At 42.1% G+C, this 13,187-nt stretch overlaps 1 protein-coding gene across 1 annotated transcript in view; it reads left to right on the forward strand.

The window, feature by feature from the left end:
- CTNNA2 (catenin alpha 2) overlaps positions 1 to 13,187 on the forward strand; it is a 976,906-nt gene that overhangs the window by 682,913 nt on the left and 280,806 nt on the right. The window lies entirely within an intron of this gene.

Genomic DNA, 13,187 nt, shown 5'->3' on the forward strand with positions numbered 1-13,187 from the left:
AGCCACCCTGAATGCATCACGGGCTAGGCGTGAGCCCTCGCCCTGGGCACCGGGACCACGCAGACATGCTCGTGTGACAGGACTCACACTGGCCATCTTTTAATCCTCATGCCTCAGTTCGGTTGCCAGGGCTTATTTTAATGCATTTGAGACTTGTGCATTGAACTCTACAACTGGGCCTTCAATAGAGATGGGTCTGTGGGGAAACCGGGCTGCAAAGCACCGGTTTTCCAATAGTAGACATTCCCAGGAAGTCCTAGGTCATTGGATAAGACAGAAGCTGGAGTTTACCTTTACAGCTTCTCTGTGGTGGGAAAGGGGGAAGAAGGCATGATTTTTCATGGTGCTCCCATCCCCTGCCAACTCCCCCCACCACTTCCACTATCTCCAAAATAAAGGGATGTATTCCAGAGCACTGGTGACCAACATTTTTTTATCTGCTCTGTATGAGAGGCTGAATATTGCCTGGCTTGAGAATAGAGTAAATGTCCTCACTTTTCCTTCCTAATCCCCATTACATTTATAGCATCGAGAGCTACTCCCCTCTGAAATCTTGGCATAAGTTGTCATAAGTAACACTTTCTAGATCTGGGGGAAAAAATGGTTCCATTGATTCTATTCCAATTCTTCTGCTTGTTGACTCAAATTTCCTTTTGTTTTTTAATCCCTGCATTTGGGCAGATGCTATCCTCAAGTTGAGGTGCTCTTCCAGCACAGAGATACACCCGGCTGGAATGAGGTTGCTGCTGGACACTGTCCTGCAGAAACACATTTGGTGACATGTGCTTTAGAGAGGACTTCCAGCCTAGTTCTGACTGCTCTGTAATGAAACCAGCAGAAAAGACAGTCTTCTTTGCACATGCATGTCTTCATTTAGTTTTGGAAATCATCGTGCATATAGAACAATCCTTTCCTTTAAACAAACAGAGACAAACAAACAAACAATTTAGGACCAGTGCAGAGTTTCAGATGCCTCTGGGCCGGTGTTAATATATTAAACCCTGTGCCCATCATTAGCATGTTGAGTCGGTCCCTACCTCCCACGAAGCAGGCAGTCTCTGGATCTTTGGGTTGTCTGTTTTTACTGCCTGTTAATTGTTCATAGATTTCCAGGTGTAGGTCATGCTGTGTGAGCATCAATCCTTCATTTAGGAAGGTCTGAGGCTGTCCCTGGTTATGAAAAGGCAAGTGATAAACAAAAACTGGGGAAATCTCAGCATCCTCACTAAACATGTCAAACCCAGTAATGCTGCTGGTAGTAAAAGCAAAATTTACGATTGAGAGAACAAATTTGCACAATAAAAAAGGAGAGTCAAGTGGGGGAAGCAGAGAGAGAAAGGAGGCCTCCAAAGAAGATTGCAGAAAGAGAAAACATTTAAGAAATCAAAGCCATTTTACAAAGATGAGTTCCAGACGGGGCACAGTAAGAATGTAAATGTCTTCCTTGTTCCTAAGACAGGAAGAAAGGGTAGGTTTTGGGGATGAGCCTTTTCATAAAATTCTGCTTGAGAACATGCAAGCTAATGCTAAGAAGCTGTGCTTGCCCTGGCCGGTTTGGTTCAGTGGTTAGAGCCTCGGCCCATGGACTGAAGGGTCTTGGGTTTGATTCTAGCCAAGGACATGTACCTCGGTTGCAGGCTAGATCCCTGGCCCTGGTCAGGGTACGTGTGGAAGGCATGTGTGTCTCTCACATAAATATTTCTCTCTCTCCCTTCCACTCTCTGAAAAGCAATGGAAAAATATCTTCCAATGAGGATAAAAAAAAAAAAAAAAAGAAGCTATGCTACCCTTCTTATTAGGGAAATGTATCTATTGGTTCAGGGTTCAAACTATAACCCAAAGCCAAATTCAGGTACGGCCTGTTTTTTATAAGGCCTGCAAGCTAGGAATGATTTTACATTTTTAAATGGTTGGGAAAAAATCAAAAGAAGGATAATATTTCCTGACTTGTGAAAATCAGATCACGTTCACATTTCAGTATCCATAAATAAGGTTTCCCTGGAACACAGCCATGCCCACGTGTTTACACATTGTCTGCGGTTGCCTAGTCATTGCCTGTGATTGTTTATTCACTCAAATAGCAGAGGAGACAAGTTGCAACCGATCCTGCATGCCCCGAAACACCCAAAGCATTTACTATTGGCCCTATACACAAACGGTTGCGGCCCCTTGTATTGGTGCATTCAGGCGGATTAACTGGGAATGAGTTCATACAGCCTTTTCACCAGCTAGCCTGTCTATGTCCAGCCTTCTCTTTGCAGGAGTTAATCCCCTTACCTACATGTCCATTTGTCCACGTTCTTCCAAGAGTTGGCGAGAACTTACTTAATGGCAGACCCTGTGCTAGGCTCTGGGGTGATAAGACATGAATTTAACCTGGTCTCTGCTCCTGAGCACTTACAGTCTAGTTAGTACCTGTGAGGGGAAGAGCTAAATAAAACCTGCACATAGGGAGGAGATATGTATGATAAAATAATGGTAAAGAGTGACACAGGTTGTAAGAGGATTTCAGGGATGATGACATGGGATCCTGAATTTCATCTGTTCCTATGTAACACCATTGCCCAGCTAGCCACTCCCACCAGACAGCTGGCCATGGCCCTGACGCTCCATCTCTGATGAAGGGCTCCCACTGCAGTGCAGCCTGCCCGGTGTTCCATGGGAAAGGGGCCCTCGGGAGTCCTGCCGGGCCCACATGGCCAGTGGTGGCAGGCCCGCCTCGCCCACACCCGCCTGACCTTTCAGCCATCACACTGAATTCTGTCAGTTATTCTCGCTAAATCGTTTTTGAATTATCTACTTAGCTCCATTTTTGATGCTTCCACCCTAATGGAGGCCACTCTCATTGCTGGCCTGGGACACAGAAGAAGCTCTGTTGACTGGCTCTCTCACATCCACGCTTGCATTTGCTCTGTTTGAAATTCACATGCGATCATGCTTCTCTGTGGATGGCGCTTCTCACTGTCACTATATTTCTTATATAATATCCTAAACCTTTGCTATCTCCCTGGCGACCCTGAACAATCAGTTTTCAGACACCCCCGCAGCCTCATTTGCACCCCTTTAGTCCCTTTATTCTAGCCACATGGGCATATTACAGTTCCTCTGTGGTGAATATTCATTTTTCAAACCAAAATAATTCATTTTCCTAACCAAGAGATTTGTGAGAGTGAAAACGGGCACTGTTAATAATGAGGCAGGGCAACAGGCTATACTGGGACAGTCCCAGACAAACCAAGACATGAGGTCACCCTTAATTTCCCAGACACGCCACGCTTTCTCACCTCAGAGCCTCTGAATGGGATTTTTCTTCACCCGGACTTCCCTCTCAGTTCTCACTCTTTACATCTCAGCCCGCATGCCCACGTCTTCAGAAGAGCCTTCTATGACTTCACAGGTTAAGTGAGGTCCTCTCATTACACACACTCAGAGCACCTTTGCAATCTTTAAATATATTGGCAGGTAGTACATCATTGTCTTATAACTCATATTATTATTATTTATACATCAGACTAAGGTGACCAACCCTCTTCTGCCCAGGACTGAGGGTGTTCCCAGGATGTGGCATTTTCAGTGCTCAAACCAGACAAGTCCCAGGTCACCATGTGAGAGTGTCAGTCCCTCAGTATCAAGAACCGTATTTGTCTTATCCCCACTGTATCCTCTGAACTACCACAGTGCCTTATAAGTTATAGATGCTCAATAAACTTTAGTTGGTTCAACAAGTTAAGAGGGAAAGGAATAAAGTAAAAGATAAGAGAGATGACATTCAGGTGGGTTTATTAAGAATGACTTGTCTATTTGTTCCATTTTAGGCTAAAGGGTATATTCTAGCTGCAGTCGAGGTTAGAAGAGTATTGCAGGAGAGACAAAATTTTCATAATGAATGTTTTCTCTTCCCACTATTAAGTGATATCTGGAAAGGATTAGGATGTCATTGCTCTGAATTACCATTTATGTACCCCCTCAAATTCATGTTAAATCCTAACACTCAATGTGATATTAGACAGTGAAGGTGATAGGTCATGAGGGTGGGGCCCTCATGAATGGGATTAGTGCCCTTAGAAAAGAGACCCCAGAGAGCTTCTTTATCCCTTCCAGAGTGTGAGGTCATAGGGAATGGAGGGCTGTCTCTAAACTAATAAGTAGATCTCACCAAACACAGAATCTGCCAGTGCCTTCATCTTGGACTTCCTACCCTCCAGAACTGAGGGAAATAAATCCCTGCTGTTTATAAGCCACTCAATATATGTTATCCTGTTATAGCAGCCTACAGGATAAGATAGTCATTAGCAGTGTGGTATGAATGGCTGCTCTAGTTGAATGTGTTACCCACTCTAGAAGTAGTTGCATTTTAATAAGAAGAGGGGTCTTCGATCAAATGATTAACTCACAATGGCAGGTATTTTGACCTGGAAATGGGGGACATGGTTTGGGGGTAAAAAGAGGAGTGAGAAGGAAGGTCCACCTTCAGACTGGCCCCAAATACCTACCTTATAGGTGGTCGCCCGCTCTGCCTGGGTGTGGGACTTCAGGACTGTGGGCTCTGAAAGGGCAGTGAGTGTACAATCACATCAGAAGAGCTTGGGTAGAGCCCACGGGACAGCACTCTGATTGTTTTCTCTCCAGTTATCCAGACCGATCTTTCCTAGCCCCATTTTGGACAAGTTATTCCCACCCTCTGTGTTTCTGGCAACTGTGCTTGGCACCAGATGAGACGTTTGTGCTGGGAGAGATGAGACGATTAAAAAGGCGCATTAGAGCTTTCCAACTGATAGAATGCTGGGTAACAGGGTTCTCAGTGTTTCCTTTGGACTACATAAATTCAGGAGATGAGAGCCCAAGATTCCTATGAATTGGAGGCTTCTGACCATTCGATCCCTGCTCGGTTCATGAAATAATAGGTTATTAAACACAAAGAATGCATTGGAGATTCTCATTTTGTAGGTGGGAAAACCGAGATCTATTGAAGTGAAGGCCCTGACCTCATTTGGTAGCTCGTTCGTGCCACGCTGGGACCTGCACCCAAATCTCCCAATTCCAAGCGCTGTGCCTCCCCACTCCCACACCTGCACTTTGTTATGAAAACTCTTTGACCTATAGAAAAGTTAAAGAAATTGTAAGTGAGCACCCACATACCCACCACCTCGATTTTACCTATTTCGTTATATTTGCTTTTTCACCTACCTATGTATCCTATTTTTGAAGCATTTGAAAGTAAGTTGCAGGCATCAGTACACCTCACTCATGAGTCCTTCAGCATGCAGATCGTTATTTGAGTTTGATATTTGTTTACCATTATTTTCATGTAAAATTTACACACAGCGAAATGAATATACGTTTGTTTTCCTTTTTTTCCATTTCAAAGATTTTGAAACATGCTGCATTGTGCTTAAATAATCATTTAAAATTTATTTGCTCTAGAAGATGTACTTGCTTATTTAAAAAACATTTTTACCAGAAACGGATTTATGTCCTGTCACGTTACCATGGTGTATATTTTTCTTTAAAAAATTTTTTTTTTAAATTTACTGGGGTGGTATTGGTTAATAAACTTATATAGGTTTCAGGTGTACAGTTCAGGTGTTCACAACCCCAAGCAAAATAGAAACAGACTGATAGGTAGAGAACAGACTGACAGCTGTCAGAGGGGAGGGGGGTTGCAAGGCTGGGTGAAAAAGGTGAAGAGATTAAGCAAAAAAACAACAACAAAAGAACCCGCATAGACAAGCTATAGTTTTAGAAGCAAGTTTTATACAGCGTTATGTTCAAGTAGTTGCTAAGAGGCGAATCTACACACATTTTAATTCATAAGCAATGAAGTCTTGAAGTCAAGGAAATGCACTGGAGTGGGAGGAATAGAGATACTCAAACAGAATACATGAGGGTCACAGAGCCTTATAGAAAATTGAGCTTTGTTCGCAGCATCATGCATGCTCCTGCACCTTCTCCCATCCCCACACTGCATCTCAAAAAGGCATACAACCTGGAAATATCCAGCTGGGTGGGGAGTGGGCATAAGCAAAAAGGACCTCCCCCCAAAAAAAATGTTGCAAGTTCTTTTGCTTCTGCCATATGAATGCTCTATTTGCCTAAAATATTTTTTTTTGCTCTTTTGCTCCTATAGAAACAAATCAGAAAAACTAGAGCAGTTTTGAGAGACAGATGCTGAAAAATGATACCCCACACTTTCCTCCCCAGCTCCCTTCCCACATCCTGCAGGGCGTGTGAGGAGCTCCTGCTCAAGTGCACACATGCATGCACATGCACACATGTGCACACACGTACACACACATACACAAACATGCACACACCTCCTGGTTGTACCAAAGAGACAACGATGGGGAGACTTTTGGTGACTGAAACTGTGGGCAGCTAGTGGTTCAATACTGTCTCCAGGTATGCTGGGTACTCTGCACCCATAGCTGGGAAAAACTTGAAGCGTGTTCACTGCCAACCTTCATGTCTAAAGGTAGAGATAAATCATAGGAGGACTCGCTGCAGCCCCTTCTAGTAACCAAATTTCCCCCCATCAGAGGCCTGTTGGTCAGAAGGGAAGGCAGGAGCAAGCGAAGGCAGCTGAAGTGCCTGCTCCCCAGTGGGCTTCATGGGGCAGAAATTACAGCAGCAGTAAAATCTGAAAGGTGTTATAACCTGCTTTGACAGCAGAGAAAGGGGAGGGAGAAAAAACGGAAAGGGAATATTCTGGAAGCCTTTCTGTGGGAGATCCATAAAACCATTTTAGAGCAAACGGAACATTTCAGAAACAGCTGGGCCTTCAGCCAAGGCAGATGGTTGAAAATGAGGAATGGGAGAGCAGCGCAAGTGAAATGAAGTCGCTGGCGACGGAAGCCCCGTGTGAATGCGGCGGTGGCTGGGGTAAGTGGAAGTCCATCGATGCTGACCCTGCATTTAAAAACCACACAGTTAGGCGTTATCTCTTGGCGTCTGAGCCTGGCCAGCTCCAGAGACTGCATCCATTACTCGCTGGTGTGGAAGCAACTGTTTTTGGCCATGGAGGTCCAACTTCCCTAATAAAAATTCTGAATGATGGACATGCAGGAGAAAGTGAGTGGTGCCAACTTACTGTAGTCCTGGGCTGGAGGCTTGTCTAATGACCTGAGAGAGCTAAGCTTGTGGTTAGAATTCAAATCTCCAGGCAGGAGAGGAAGACTGGACAGTTTTCAGATAGGACAGGGTCCAGAGGCAAAGGAACGACAAAGGAAAAAACTTTAGAACTGAAACAGAACATTAACATTAACAGGAACGCACATTCTGTCTCTGATTACAATCAGGGCTGGCTATTTTTAGTGTCTTTCTGATGAGTCTACTTCACTGCACTTTATGCGAGGATGACCCAATGAATGGTATTTGCTCTGTATTGGCCAGTAGCTGAAGAGATAAATCTCCAGGGGAGTGTGTCCACAGGGAGTGCTGAGGCTGACATATGGTAGACTTTTTTCACATCTACCAAAAACACACCACTTTCACTAACAATAGAACATAACTGTGTATATGTGTGTGTGTGTGTGTGTGTGCGCACACATGAGTATTATACACATCGGCTGAGTTTCACTAGTCACACTGTTTACCCAATTCAAGGAATAAAATATTTTATGGCCAGATTGTCACCCTCAAAACATGATTCAGAGACTCTAAGATACAACTCGGTGGTACTAAGCTCGAGTGAGTATTAATGAGACCTATGTCATGAGTTTCAGCAGACAGAATACTTGATTTTTATTGGAAATAGGTGGGAGAGGGGGTATTTTTACAGACTCAACCATGAAAGAAAAAATAAAATATTATAACCCAACTCAGCAAATGTGCTTTGCATGATGTTGCATGACTACCTTGGCAAATCTTATCTCTCAGCTCTGTAGCAAAAATTAGAATTACCTGTTTTAACATGCACCTAGAAGTCATAATTTCCTCCAAAAATAAGTTCATGTTTCCCTTTATAGCCTGATGTGATGTTCAGTGAGCTGGGTTTTCACCTGCCCCTTCAACTAGTCAGCTTCTCCTGATCCAATGCCTACTGTGGGTTAGGAGCTGCTAGAGATGGCAAAGAAGAGAGAGGGTAGATGCTGTCTCCAGGAGTCCCAGTCAGGACACAAGAGGAATGCATTAGAAACCAGCCAGGAAGAGTCAAGATCAGACAGCATGTGAATCTGAGCCGTGGGAGGTTATCTGGGTTGGAGCAGCGCTAAGATGTTCGGTCTTGATGTCTCCTGTTAGCAGGATCTTTAGCGATTCTTTTGCCCCCTTAGGGAACTGATTTTCAAGACATTGTTAATTAAAGATGATGCTTTTACATTGGAGCACTACCGCATTACTAATGTAGCTCCTTGTCAGTATTGTGCTTACAAAATGTATGGTGCTTTTTCATCAAACACACAAGTAATTTAAGGGAAAATGAGTAAGATTTTTTGGGAGGTCTTTGTCTTCTTTTGACTGACAAGGTTAATCTGTCTCATGCAATCTTCATCATTTAGGGGGGGAGGTAGAAGAGGGTACAGGCGGGATAAATGGTGATAGAAGGAGACTCGACTTGGGGTGGTGAACACACAGTACAATATACAGACGATGGATTATAGAACTATACACCTGAAACCTATGTAATTTTATTAACCAATGTCACCCTAATAAATTCAATAAAAGAAGAAAAAATAAAATGAAATGGAATAAAATCGGGCTACACCTGTCAGGATTTGCTAGATGCTTTATGAACATGGATAATAACTGTCACCCACAGAACAGTCCTACGGCTAGGTCAGCACAACCCATGATTTCCGAGCCTGGTTTCCCATCAGCATCCTCTAGGGAAAGAACTCCCGAACCTGCTCATCTGTGTGGGCCGTAGAGAGAAAAACCAGCCAAGAGAAAACTTTCAGTGGAGTCTCCTTGGCATGTTGCTCTCTGCAGCTTTATGGGTTTAAGAAAGGCCTTTGGCAGAACTCTGATTATTGTGAATACCCAATTTTACAATGGTTCACTTTTCAAAGGGTTTTCATACTCACAGTTTTCTTTGATCTTCATAGTTGTCCACTGGAAGAAGACAGATCTTTTCTATTTTACTTCCCACAAAAAAGAACCAATAAGAATAGTTGAATGTACACTTTCCCAGAAGTCCGTGTTTACGATGAGTCAGTGCTTTTCCTCTGTGCAAATGGTCCGCCCTCTTGATATGGGTGTTTGTGCTTAACTCAAAGTATCTAAACTTAATCTGTAAATGTTCTTTTTTAAAAAATTATGTTGTTATCCCGGCCGGGCATGGCTCAGAGGTTCAGCATCGACCTAGGATCCAGGAGATCGTGGTTCGATTCCCAGTCAGGGCACATGCCTGGGCTGCGGGCTCGATCCCCTGTTGGGGGCGTGCAGGAGGCAGCCGATCAGTGATTCTCTCACCATTGATGATTTTTCTCTCTCTCCCCCCTCCCTTACTCTCTCTGAAATCAATAAAGATTTATTTAAAATATATATATATATTTTTTTTAAATTGGTTTTTTAGAAAGAGAGGAAGGGAGACGGAGATAGAAACATCAATGATGAGAGTCACTGATCGGCTGCCTCCTTCACGCTCCCTACTGAGGATCCAGCCTGCAACCCGGGCATGTGCCCTGACCAGGAATCCAACCTTTGACCTCTTGGTGCTCGGGATGCTGTTCAACCAACTGAGCCACACCCGCCAGGGCTGTAAATGCTCTTTTAACTGTAAATTATGTTATTGACTATTTTGATCATCTTGCTTGAAGATTATTCATACTTTCTAATTTGATAGAAATAAAGTTTCTTTTTCCTGCTTAAAAAAAAAAAAAAGAATTGTTGAATGTAACAAGGTGATATACAGCCCTTTAGCCATGCAGTGGGGAGCATGTCCCAGTTTCCTGACCTCACCTCAAGCTTAGATTCTCATTCTATTTCTGGTGCAGGGCATGAAACTCATATATTTGATTGCTCATGCTGACAGTTGGATACAGGATTTGGGAACCTAGTTACAAATATTTGACTTTTTTGGAGCAATAATTTAGAAGTTAAATAGAAAAGTTTTAATATTATTGATAGATCGCTACCTTACACCATATGTAAAATCAACTAAAATGTACCATAGACACAAATGTAGGAGTTAAGCCCGGTTGGGTGTGGCTCAGCGGTTAAGCATCGAACTATGACCCAGGAGATCATGGTTCGATTCCCAGTCAGGGCACATGCCTTGGTTGAGGGCTCAATCCCCAGTGAGGGACGTGCAGGAGGCAGCCAATCAATGACTCTCTCATCACTGATGTTTCTACCTCCCTCTCTCTCCTCTTTCTTCCTCTCTCTGAAATCAATAAAGACATATTTTTAAAAAAACGTAGAAGTTAAAACTATAAAAATTATGGAAAAAAATTCGTAAGAGTAAACCTTGGTGACATTCGGTTAGGAAATGGTTTCTTAGATATACCAAAAGCAATGTGACAAAAGGAGAAATAGATAAATTGAACCTCATCAAAATTAAAAATGTTTAAGCTTCAAATGATGCCATCGAGAAAGCGAAGACACCATGGGAGGAGGAGATTTGCATATCACACATCTGATCATAGACTTGTATCTAACATTTTAAAGAACTGTTACAAACTCAATCATGGAAAGACAGATAACACAATTTTGAAATTGGCAAAGACTTTGTGGAGCGTTTTTTCAATACCAACAGCCAATTTTCTAACTCTCTGACACCAACTGAATGTCCAACAATTCAATTCAATTCTGATCCTGTCTACCTGGACTTAGCATTATAGCCCACAAGTTAAAAGACTCGGTCTCACAGGACTGCCTCCACTTCAGGTACCAATCACAAGTCCTGAGCCACCCCTACTTCAGCTGTAAATTAGGAGTTCCCACAGTCTCCTTCCTCATATCTGCTAGACTGCCTCACAGAAATTAGGAAGGCCCTTTACTTATATTTACCAGTTTATTATAAAGGATACAAACAGGGTTAGGGTTAGCTCCCCACTGGAAGAGGTCAACTAGATCTTTTCCCCGTTTACTTTTAACAGAAGAGAGCCAATGAGAATAGTGAATGTACACTTTTCCAGAAGTCATGTGTTTACGATGAGTCTGATGAAGAGGTTCATAGGAGAAATTCCCAAAGCTTCATCCATAAGTGGAGTTAGAGTATATTCCCCTCCTGGCACATGGCTGTGCTCACCAACTTAGAAGCCCTCTAAACCCCATTGTTTAGGATTGTTACAGAGGTTACATGATACAGCCGTGATTAATTAAATCACTGGCACCTCAACCTTCAGCCCCTCTCCCCTCCCAAATTTTAGAGGTCAGGTTGAAAATGTCAGTCATCTAATCATGCCCTGGTCTTTCTTGGGATCAACCCCCATCATGAAGCTATTTAGGGGCTCTCAACCACAAGTCACCTCATTAGCATACAAAGGATACTCATCACCGGGGATTGCAAGAGTTTTAGTAACTATGTGCCAAGAACTGAAGACAAAGACCTTTTTTTCCCTCTTTAATGCCACAAATTTGAATAGACATTTGTCCAAGAAGACTTGCAAATGGCAGTAAGCACCTAAAAAGATACTCAACACCTTTCTTAACTAGTTATTAGAAAAATGTAAATCAAAGCCATTAGCCCACTAGGATAACTATAATAAACAAAAGATGAACAATGAAAAGTATTGGAGAGGATATCAAGAAATTGGAACCTTCTTTTATTGCCGATGGGAATGTAAAATGGTGCAGCTACTTGGAAAATAGCTTGCTAGTTTCTCTAATTGCTAAATAGAGTTTCCATATGACTCAGTAATCCCACTCTTAGGTATAATCCAAGAGAAATGAAAACATATGTCTACACAAAAATATTTGTATATGGGAGTTCATAACAGCATTATTAACAATAACCCAAAATTTAAAGGAACACAAATGTCTATAGACTGATGTATAAATATATGCATGTGGTATATCTATGTAATGGAACATTATTTGGCAATAAAACAGAATGAAGTACTGATACATGCTACAATATGGATGAACCTTGAAAACATTATGCTAATGGAAAGAAGCTAATTACAAAGGACCACATGTTCTATGATACTACTTAAATGAAATATACAGAAGGGGCGCATGTGGAGACAGAAAGTCCATTAGCAGTTGCCTACTGGCTGGGGCAAGGGGGTGAGAAATAGGGATTGACTGCTATTGGGTAAGGGATTTCTTTTGAGGATGATGGAAGGGTTCTGAAGTTCAGTTGTGCTGATGGTTGCACAGCTCTAGATATACTGAAAACCAATGAACTGTACACTTTGGGGAAATTTTATGGTATGTGAATTATAGCTCTGTAAAAATGTTTTTTAAAAAAAATCAACAAATGTTACCTCCTGGAGTTGGGCCATCCAGACAATAGATAAATAAATAATATGTCTAAAATTAAGTCTCTAAGCACTGCAATTCTCTTTTGTGCTTTGATGAACTCACTGAACTAGAACTTGAAGTTAGCTCTCCTTATAAATAAACTAAACTAGTGCTATAAGAACTAATGGACAATACTGCCAAATTGATTTTGCCAGGGAGCAAGCAGTCATGGTGATCCTGGAATTAACAGCCAAAATATAATAATGAATTTTATTTGAAAAGTTTGTTTTCTTTTTCTGCTTATATAAATAGTTCCTTTTCAAGCAAATAAAATGCTTAATACACCTGGAAAAATCAACTGCCACAGGAGATTCTTCTAGCTTTTTCCTTTTGTATAAAATTCAAATTCAGGGGGAAAAAATGCAGAGCCCCATGTTCCTTGTTTGTGTGTTTTTGTTTATTTATTTAATGTCTTCAGAAACACATACTATATACTGTATTTACTAAGTGTATTCGTCTCTAGGGCTACCATAACAAAGTACCACAAACTGGATGGTTTAAATAACAGAAATTTATTTTCTCTTGGTTCTGTAGGCTACACATCCGAGATCAAGCTTTCGGTAGGCTGGTTCTCCTGAGGACTGAAGGGAGAAGGCATCCTATCCTTGCCTTCTAGCTTCTGGTAGCCTAAGATGCCTCTGAGCTTATAGATGTCATTTTCTCTGTGTCTTCGCATTGTCTTCCTTCTATACATGTCTGTCTCTGTCTCTGTCTCACATTTTCCCTTTAAGGGCACAGTCCTACTGAATTAGGGCCCACCCTAATGATCTTATCTTAACGTG

The sequence above is a fragment of the Miniopterus natalensis genome, chromosome 13 (genome assembly GCF_054644295.1).
Source record: "Miniopterus natalensis isolate mMinNat1 chromosome 13, mMinNat1.hap1, whole genome shotgun sequence".
In the NCBI taxonomy this organism is placed as follows: Eukaryota; Metazoa; Chordata; class Mammalia; order Chiroptera; family Miniopteridae; genus Miniopterus; species Miniopterus natalensis.